Here is a 10,048-nt window from a genome sequence, read left to right as displayed (position 1 = left end):
TAAATGAAGGTACTCTGACCTGTCTCCTGGGGTTACTGTGAGGGCTGGATGAGATCATGTAGGTTTAGTGCTCAAGGTAGAGCCTTGCATGCAGGACGCACTCACTGAATTGTAATTGCTGCCACGATTGTCATTATTATGTTGTCACTGATGCAGTCAATCCTGGCCTCCCTTTCCTACTAGGCAGCCCCTGTGTGTGTGTGTGTGTGTGTGTGTGTGTGTGTGTGTAGAGAGGTATGAGAAAATTTATAAGGTGTCATAAACTCATCAAGAAATAAATAGATTTATAGCTTCAGGGCAATTAATTCTGCAGTTTTGCAGTTCCGGGAACAAATACACCTCTATAATGGATTATAATCTTGAGGTATTCGGAATATAAAACAGCTCCTTGGGTTCCCTGTTGTGCTATGAGAAAACAATAATTGTTTAAAATGCAACCCCCAGGCAGCGCTCTGGATGGGGCCAGCTCTCTTGCAGTTGGCCTGTGATGTCCTTCAAAGAAAAGTGGGGCAAACAGATATTCTTACCCTTCCTCATGGTGTCATAGAAAGACAGAATCTAAATGTTGGGGCTGACCTTGGCAGTAAAAGATTTTCAAACTCTCATTTAACTACCAAGATCCAAGTCCGATGCCCAACCCTCCCAGGCCAAGAAATCTCTCTGTCCTCTGCTCTCAGTAGCACCAGGCCCACGCCTCTCTCACAGCGTATCTCACTTTATGGGATAATCCTCTTTCTGTGTCTCTACCCAGCTCTGCAAGGCACGTTCTCCTTGAGGGCAGGGATGATGTTTAGGTATCTTTGCATCCTGTGGCGCAAAGCAGGCCCCGGCATTGAGCTAGGGGGTGGATGTGAGACCCTGCTGATTGACTTCCTACCGGGTTCTTGGGCACTTGGCATATGGTCTATTACTTAATCCTCACCACAGTCCTAGAGAGCTGTGCTCTTCCATGTGGAGGCAAACTGAATCTGAGATTTTATGAAACCGCCTTGTTAATTTAGTAATAAATGGCAGGGTCAGGATTCAAACTCAGTTCTGATGCCACAGCCTGAGCTTGCGTGTTCCCTTCCTTTTATTTTCTTCTTTTTCCTCCCCCTCCCTTCCAGTGGAGTGTGATGGTTAACAGCATGGACTCTGGAGCTGGATTGCTTGGCTTCAGATCTCAGCCTCATCATTTACGAGCTGTGTGACTTTGGCAGGTTGCTTAGCTTCCCTCTGTTTCAGTTTCTCCATCTGTAAACTTGAATAACAATAGTGCTTTCTGACAGGAGTGTGGTGTGAATTAAATGAGACAATATAAATAAAGACCTTAGACCAGTGTCTGGTAATATGTGAATATGTGTTATTACAATTATAATTTTCTTTCCTTCCTTTCGAAGTCATACCAAGTGTGCTTTTTGTACTCTCTGCCTCCGAGGTTGAGTGAATGGGTCAAGGCGATGGTTGCGTGTGTCTGGCAGGCACCTGGACTCTCCTCCCAGGTGCATCTAGCAGGGAGCCTTGCGTGCACATTCGCCTGGTATTTCAGCTGGCACCTTTTGTCTCTCCTGGCTTCAGAGAGCTGATGAGAAATCATTTACCTAACCTCTAGAAAGTCATGGCTGAGTTTGAGAACATGGTTTAACATACAGCCCCAATCTGGCTCTCTAAAATATGCCCTTGCATTTAATTTACCCCCCCCCCCAGGTGACGCCTTCCCCTGGCAGAATAACAGAAGGCAGTATAGCATAGTGGTCCCAGGTAAGGACACTGAATCCAGACTACCTGAGTTTGAATCCCAACTGTGCCATTTGACATCTACGTGACCCTGGGTAAGATATTTAATCTCGCCCTGGCCTGTTGGCTCAGCGGTAGAGCGTTGGCCCTGCGTGCGGGGGACCCGGGTTCGATTCCCGGCCAGGGCACATAGGAGAAGCGCCCATTTGCTTCTCCACCCCCCCCCTCCTTCCTCTCTGTCTCTCTCTTCCCCTCCCGCAGCCGAGGCTCCATTGGAGCAAAGATGGCCTGGGCGCTGGGGATGGCTCCTTGGCCTCTGCCCCAGGCACTAGAGTAGCTCTGGTTGTGGCAGAGCGACGCCCCGGAGGGGCAGAGCATCGCCCCTGGTGGGCAGAGCATTGCCCCTGGTGGGCGTGCCGGGTGGATCCCGGTCGGGCGCATGCTGGAGTCTGTCTGACTGTCTTTCCCCGTTTCCAGCTTCAGAAAAATCCAAAAAAAAAAAAAAAAAAAAAAAAAAGATATTTAATCTCTCTGAACTTTGGTTTTCTCATCTGTAACATGGAGATAATAATAGTAACATACCTAATAGGGTATTGTTGTAAAAATTAAATGGATTTTAATGCCCATAAAATGCTGAATCAGTGCCTCACATATTGTAAGTGCTCAGTAGCCATCAGTTGTTGTTACTACTGTCTTTTTCCCCTTGGGGTTGAGCCTGGTAAACATACTGTGTGGGCAAGGAGGAAAAAAACTATCCAGAGGTCAGAGTTCTCCACAAGGGGGGAGAGAAAGTGGGTGGAATGAAGCACATTCAGTTCCTTCTGTCATACTGACAGGTCATTCCTCCTGAAGAGAGGAGCAGAGATGTGAGGGCAGAGAGGAAGAGGAAGGGTCTGGGGTGGTCTTCTGCTCTATAGGAGTTGATGCCTCAGGCCAGGGTTCTCCCAACAGGTACCATGATGTACTAGGTCACCACAGAGAATGCAATAAGAATGCTTTCTGCTCTCACAGAGCTTACATGAAACACTCAGAGTTACTCTTGCTTTAAGTTATCTTTACACAAAGTAGAAGGTTACTATGACTTTTGAACAACTTAGAACTTAGTGTCCTGACCCAGGCAGGAGACCTGAGGTGTGGAAAGCCTGCTTTATTGTCACCTGCTTAACTAGAATGGCCTTTTTTTTTTTTTTAATTTTTTACGAGACAGAGAGAGAGTCAGAGAGAGGGACAGATAGGGACAGACAGACAGGAACGGAGAGAGATGAGAACCATAAATCATCAGTTTTTTGTTGTGACACTTTAGTTGTTCATTGATTGCTTTCTCATATGTGCCTTGACCGTGGGGCTACAGCAGAACGAGTAACCCCTTGCTCAAGCCAGTGACTTTGGGTCCAAGCTGGTGAGCTTTGCTCAAACCAGATGAGCCTGTGCTCAAGCTAGTGACCTCGGGTCTCAAACCTGGGCCTTCTGCATCCCAGTCCAACGCTCTATCCATTGCGCCACCACCTGGTCAGGCCAGAATGGCTCTTTTTTTTTTCTTTGTCCTCCACATCTGTCTGAGAATGAGGGGGCCCAGGGACTGTGGAGGGGCTACGATAGGCACTGCTTTCATAAGCTTTCCGTATAAACAGAGGCAGCCCTGCAGGTGGGACTGGTTCCTTCTTTCCAGTCCTGTGACTCACCAGGATGGGAGGGCATGACTAGGGTTGCCCTCATCCGTACTAAATACGACCTGTATTTCCACTTCACAGGTGAGAGAACTGAGTTCAGGAGGGTTAAGTGGCTGAGATCCAGAGATGTTATTCAAGGTCACTCAGCTAGTGAGCACTGAAGTTGGCATGAAGCCTGGGTCTGTCTGTTGTCAAAGTTCTGCCCGTTCCACCATGTGCCTTCTGGTTTTCTATGCGGAGATGCCACAGGCAGGAAAGAGCATTATTACAGAAACAGTGTTGATCACAGTCCTTAATTAAACAACCAACTTTTTTATTTCCATTGGCCCAAATGAAAACATATTTGGGCAAAATCAAACCATTTTTATCTGGAGAAAAGTAATAATAATGACTCTAAGATATGCTATGCTTTAAATGAGGAGGATATCACTGTCCCATTCTCCGTTGGACACGCACGTGTTCCATGACTGGCCCACTAGCAGAGGGGCTTTGTATAATAGAAAGCAATGACCAAAGCATCAGCAGAGTTTCAGGGTGCTGCTTGTGTTAGCAGAAGACATGTGCATCTAGTGTGAAAATCCAGGTGGCTACTTGTTTTTATAGACTAGCTATGCTGAAATGACGGCTCTCACCCATGTCGAATGGTACACAGAAACAAGCACAGAGTGGTCCTGACAGGCTACTGGCTTAGGTGCAGGCCACTTACGATGGTTTGGAACATATCTGTGAAGTAGCAACCATGTTCAGGCCACGCTGCTTGGGGCTGTGTTGTAGGTCACGTGGTCTGGCTTCCCTAGTATGCTGTGAGTTTTTGGCAGGGAGAAGTGAGCCAAGATGGGCTTGGGGAAAGGGGTGCAGCCATTACTGAAACTGTCAAGCTTCTAAGCCTTAGAAAATTGGCTCTCAAACTTGGCTGTCCAAAATCTTTCTCTGGGAAACTTGTTAAAAATGCAGATGTCTAGACTTCACCTTGAGAGGGTCTAGGGCAGGGGTCTCAAACTCATGGCCCACGGGCCGCATGCGGCCCGCCGAACAATTTTGTGCGGCCCGCAGACTAATCCACGAAGTTCAAAATATTTTGGATAAAATTAAGTAAGCCTAGGGGCCTACTTGTATTTTTCATTTCTCTAGCATCCTAGCTAGATATTAGCTTAGTTAACAGCAGTTGTGATGCGAACTACAGTTTCTGGTCGTTTTGTGACACTGAGTAAACTGCATGTATGATTGTGCTTGTTGTACTGTTTTTTTCTTGTTTTCAACTGCAGTGAGAAAAGTGTTGCGTAACAGTTGCCTTTTGTAGACCTAGTGCGGCCCACCAACGGCTGTGATCTTGCTCTGCGGCCCACATGCTGAGTTGAGTTTGAGACCCCTGGTCTAGGGTGACGCCCACCTGGGGATCTGTCTGTAAGCATCTCGGGTGACTCTCGTGTGGCTGATTCACGGGCCAGTTTGAGAACACGTGGCTCAAGGTCTGATGAAGACTGGTGTCTAAGCTTCCGAGGTGGCATGGGGACGTCCTGGAAAAGGTAGTCCTCGGTGTTGGGAACAGCCAGCAATAATGGTCTCAGGGTAGCAGGGCGGTCAGGTGTCACTGGAGTTTAGGATGGGGCTTCCGTCTCAATGGGTGAACTAGAGTAAACAGGTAGAGCCAGGGCAGAAGGCCAGGCAAGCTGCCTGGACACACGATCCCGTTAGATTTGGAGTTTTCGGCCCACAACTCACAGGGGCCTGTAGGGGTCAAATTCCACACGAACTCTGGCACATTGAACATGAAGTATGAGATCAGTAGACACCGATGGAGAAGCCATCACCCTGCAGCTCATAGAAAGAGGCTGAAAGAATACCCCAGGGTTGGGATAGGTGGTGTAGAACATCTCCATTGGAAGGGGTGTTGTTTCTGACTTGAAACCCCTCAGTGGCTTTCTAGCACACTTGGAATGTTGACCTGCAGTGTGACCTGGCAACTGCCAGTCTCCCCTAACCCCCTAGAGCCTTTGCCCTCCCCATTCATTATGTCCCAGACAATGTTTAAAGAATGTAATTCTTTAGAGATGCCAAGGTCTTCCACCCAAGGCCCTTCCCAAGTCTATTCCTTTTGCCTGGAGACCTTCCTTCCCCTTTTCTATCAGATATGTTTTCTGAAAGGGCTAATGACCCCGAGTGCCCCTTATGCCTCCTATTTGTCCCTTCAAACAGGCACAATGATGTGGGCCCTCTGACCCTTGCCAGGACTCATCCTAGGGGACTCCTGTGGCTTTCACTTCTGTTTTTGGGCATCCGACCTGGGTTGGCAAAGGAGACATTGAGTCCAGTAAAAGCTGGCACAGACTCGGAAAGAGTGGGGTGATAGGGCCAGCTGGGTTCTCCCTAAGGAATCAGAGATGTGTAGTGTAAAGGGTTGGTCAAATCCAGGTGATATTTGGCCCTACTTGCACAGTGGCCATAGACCAGGGGTGGTCTGTGGTTAAGGGGCTGGGCGCAAGGAATGAGGGAGGGTTTATAGGAAAACAGGCTAACTTGAGCATCCTTGTGTCCTCTAGTACCTGCTAGCACATCGACCTCTACTTCCTTACATCTATACTCATACAAATGCACCTGGGTGTGTGTGTGTGTATGTGTGTGTGTGTGTGTGTCTGTGTGTGTGCATGCACGCATGCATCTGTAACATACACAGGGTTGGGACAGCCCAGGAAACACATTCAGGAACTTTGGGAATCCCTCAGATTGGGTTCCCAGAAGAACTAGGGGAATCATGAGGCAGGGCTGGCAAAGGGGTGCTTCTTCATGGTCACTACTAACTGGCTGGCTCTAGATATCTATCCAGTGGCTACACTCATTGGCTCAGCAAGATCTGTGATGGACAGGTCATTCATGTTCACGTCACAAGTCTTTAGCTCTTGAAGGGACAGGTAAATGAGGACTCCAAGTGTGCGTCATCTTCAGTTTGCTCCGTCCTGCTGCCCTCTGATTTCTCAGGAGGGCAGGCCTACCTCTGCTTTCCTCATCACCGCCCTCATCCCCCTGGAGCCTTCATGACTCCCTGTCTCAGCTGGGACAGGCCGACTCAGGCTCCAGCCCTCAGCTAGGATTTCGCTGCTCCAGAGGTGACTTCCCCAACCTCCCACTCTCAAGGGGGTTCCTCAATAATCCTCCCCCTAGTCTACTCTTGGAACAGGCTCCAGCCCTCAGCTAGGATTTTGCTGCTCCAGAGGTGACTTCCCCAACCTCCCACTCTCAAGGGGGTTCCTCAGTAATCCTCCCCCTATTCTTCTCTTGGAAGATCCCTCCTGGCTTGTATCACATTTGTGGCTCTCACGGTAGATACATTATGTATGTATCTCTCTCTCTCCCTGCACTAGGCTGTAAACGGCACATCTTGTCTGCCTTGATCTCCCATTGCCTCCCTAGTGCCTTAGAGACACTGTGCTTCTCAGTAATCCCTTGTCAAATGAGGAAAGCATGAAGGGAAGAAGATCTGGTTCTTAGAGAACCAGTAGGGCTTTGGCGGAAGATAGCCAAGTCATAAAGGACAATGAGGGAAACGATGCGTGACATCCTTGGGACACTGTGGGGAAATCTCGGGTGGGTTAGCATTCAGGGCTTGTGTAGGGGCAGAGTGAGGGATGTAGTTAGGAAGGTAGACTGGGACCAATGCACAGGGTTGGAATTCTGAGCTTAGGTTGGACTTCATTCCTTAGGCGATGGGGTGCCTGTAGAGGTTGTTGAGCAGGGAGTGAAGAAGACTGTGGTATCCTGGGTAAACGGAGAGGAAGAGGCCAGAGGTGGGAATGCAGGAGCAGGCTGTTGCAGCAGCAGCAGCCCAGGCAGGGGGCAGCTGAGGCCCGAGCCAGGGGAGTGACAGGAGGAGGAGAGAGGGAGAAACAGATGTGAGAGATGTCAGGAAGGAAGAAACGACAGTCTTGGGTGGCTGATTGGATGTGGGGGCGAGGGGATTTCTCAGCCATTCAAGGGAAAAAATGCCACCTCCCTCTTCCTGCTAACTTCAGCTCAATGGCAGGAGTGGATCGGTGACAACGAGCTGACGTGATCTGAGTCTGGAAGCATCTGCAGAAAGCAACGAAGCACAGGCAGCTGAATGTGAATGGGGAAAAGCGTGTGTCACTAAGTGGTCCGATTGCAAAATGCACATGGAAACTGGCATTAAAAGAAAATCTGCTGAGAATACAGTGCCCCATCCCTTCCAGGGGCTGAATAGCTCAGGAGAAATTTGCTCCCGCCCACCTGTCTGTCATGTGAGCTGCTTGTCCTTGAAAAGAAGATTAAAATAATGGCAAGAAGCAGCCCCAGGAGACTTCAAGTTCTTTTGGCCATTACATCAGCCTGCACTTCAGCCCGTCGGAGATGGGACATGCTGTCCTGATAAAATATATAGACTTTCAGGGAGATTAAAATCAAGGTTCATGAAAGCAACCACTGGCCAATTTCATAGCAAGTCCACTAACTGTGTGAACTTCCACGGGGCACAGGGCCATGTCGGGACTTCATCTCCTCACTCGTAATCAGAGGGTCTGGATGAGATAGGAGCTCCATTGTTTTTCTCTGGGCTAGCTTGGGATTCTACGACCCATGGAACCTGCTGAGGGTGGCTTCGCTCAGTGGAGAAGGCTCTTACAGATTTTTTTACTTAGGTGGTCAGGGTCTAGAGTCAAAGCTTTCAAGGGAACATTTTCCCCACTAAGCTCCTGTATTTCTTTCTTTTTATTTTTTGTGTGACAGAAACAATGAGAGTGACAGACAGAGGGACAGATAGGGACAGACAGACAGGAAGGGAGAGAGATGAAAAGCATCAATTCTTTGTTGTGGCTCCTTAGTTGTTCATTGATTGTTTTCTCATATGGAGGGGGGGGGCTACAGCAGAGCGAGTGACCCCTTGCTCAAGCCAGCAACCATAGGCTCAAGACAGCGATGACCATGGGATCATGTCTATGATCCCATGCTCAAGCTGGTGAGCCTGTGCTAAAGCCGGCGACCTCGGGGTTTTGAACCTGGGTTCTCTGCATCCCAGTCCGATGCTCTATCCGCTGTGACGCCGCCTGGTCAGGCAAGCTCAGTATTTCCTTCTCACCGGTCCCCCTCACCTATCTATTAAACAGAGCTGCTCTAACAGATTGCTTTCTTTTTAGGCTGGGAATATTTCATCTTCATTTTCCACTGGGTGACATGTAGGGTTAATGTAAATTGATGTAATTTTCATTTATGGGAGTCTTTGCTGTTTCTCTGGCGGGCAGTAGAGCATCATGGCTAAGAAAGAGGCAGGTAAATTAGTTAAGGGTGAAGTGAGAATTTGAATCCGGGAAGTCTAGCTCTGAGGCTCATGTCTACACACGACTTGATGTCAGTATCTTTGTATCAGTCAGTTCAGGCTACTATAACAGAATATCATAGACTGGGTGGGTTCCAAGACAAATTCATTTCCCACAGTTTTGGAGGCTGAAAGTCCAAGATCAAGGTGTCAGGAGGTTTGATTTCTGTGAAGCCTCTCTCCTTGGCTTGCTGATGGCCGTCTTCTCTCTGTCTTTACATGGCCTTTCCTTTGTGAGTATCTCTGGTGTCTCTCTCTTTCTCTTCCTATTAGGACACTAGTCCTATTGGTTAGGGCCCCACCCTTATAACCTCATTTAACCTTTTGTACCTCCCGAAGGCCTTAGCTCCAAATAGATCACATTTAGAATTAGATTTTAGCATATGAATTGGGAGGTGGCCACAAACATTTAGTTCTGTAATGTGTGCCTTTTCTCCCACCAATTACTGTGGCCAGGGTAGAGGGGACCAACAGGGTCCCTCTGGCCAGTCACGGCTCAGCTCTTCCTGCTGGGGGTGAAGTCAAACTCAGGCAGATGGCCTGGTTGGAAAATTCAGGATGGTTTCAGAAAAGGCAAAGTGGGAATAGATTCTGGGACAACAATAAATGTCCCCTACAATTACTTGACTTTGGTCTTGAAATTCTGCCCTCACCACCAGAATTGATACGGCATTCAATAGGATTTCTCTGAGAAGTTCTGAGCTTGCCTTTAATTCCATCTACAAGTCCTTCTATTCACTTCCCAACCGCTTTTTTTTTCCTTCATGGAAGTATGGCCTCAGAGGTGTGATGCCATGTGACCCTACAGCAGATCATTGCAATAGCTTAAATATTTAAAATGCAAAAATTACCATTTTCTGCAACAGGAAGGTGATGATCATGGTAAAAATTATGCAGGGTAATAGTGATTGGTGTTTTGAAAGTTGGTAAAACAGTCTAAGTTTGTCAAACCTTAGAGATACTCTTACTGATTTCCTTGGCTTGATATCTGTGACATTTATCATCATTTATATTCCTTAACTCTTAGGTTTATACCTACAGAAGACTTTTTAGCATATTGGACTCAACCTTTGTAATGATCTAAACCAAGACTCATTTTTCTTGTTAGAAGACAGGCCCAAATAGGTTATGTGATCTGCCCAAGGTCACACAATAATACCCAGAGGTTGGGGTCCCGGTTCTCAGCCTACTATTGTCATTAGCCTTAAGGACTTGAAGTTGATAGGCAGTGTCCACCAAGTGGCAGTAGATGCCAGGACGAAGTGTTCCGAGCCCCAGGCGCCACATAGGCCCTGGCATTCTCACTGGGGTTGCTCAGGCTCCATGACAGATTTATAAC

At 48.0% G+C, this 10,048-nt stretch overlaps 1 non-coding gene across 1 annotated transcript; it reads left to right on the top strand.

Moving 5' to 3' along the window:
• Window positions 1–1,828: 1,828 nt before the first annotated feature.
• On the top strand, window positions 1,829–1,904 carry TRNAA-UGC (transfer RNA alanine (anticodon UGC)). Its single transcript has one exon. It is a non-coding gene; the product is annotated as a tRNA-Ala (tRNA).
• The last annotated feature ends 8,144 nt before the right edge of the window (window positions 1,905–10,048 follow it).

This window comes from Saccopteryx bilineata, chromosome 4 (genome assembly GCF_036850765.1).
Source record: "Saccopteryx bilineata isolate mSacBil1 chromosome 4, mSacBil1_pri_phased_curated, whole genome shotgun sequence".
Lineage (NCBI taxonomy): Eukaryota > Metazoa > Chordata > Mammalia > Chiroptera > Emballonuridae > Saccopteryx > Saccopteryx bilineata.
This window is presented reverse-complemented; position numbering and strand designations above follow the sequence as displayed.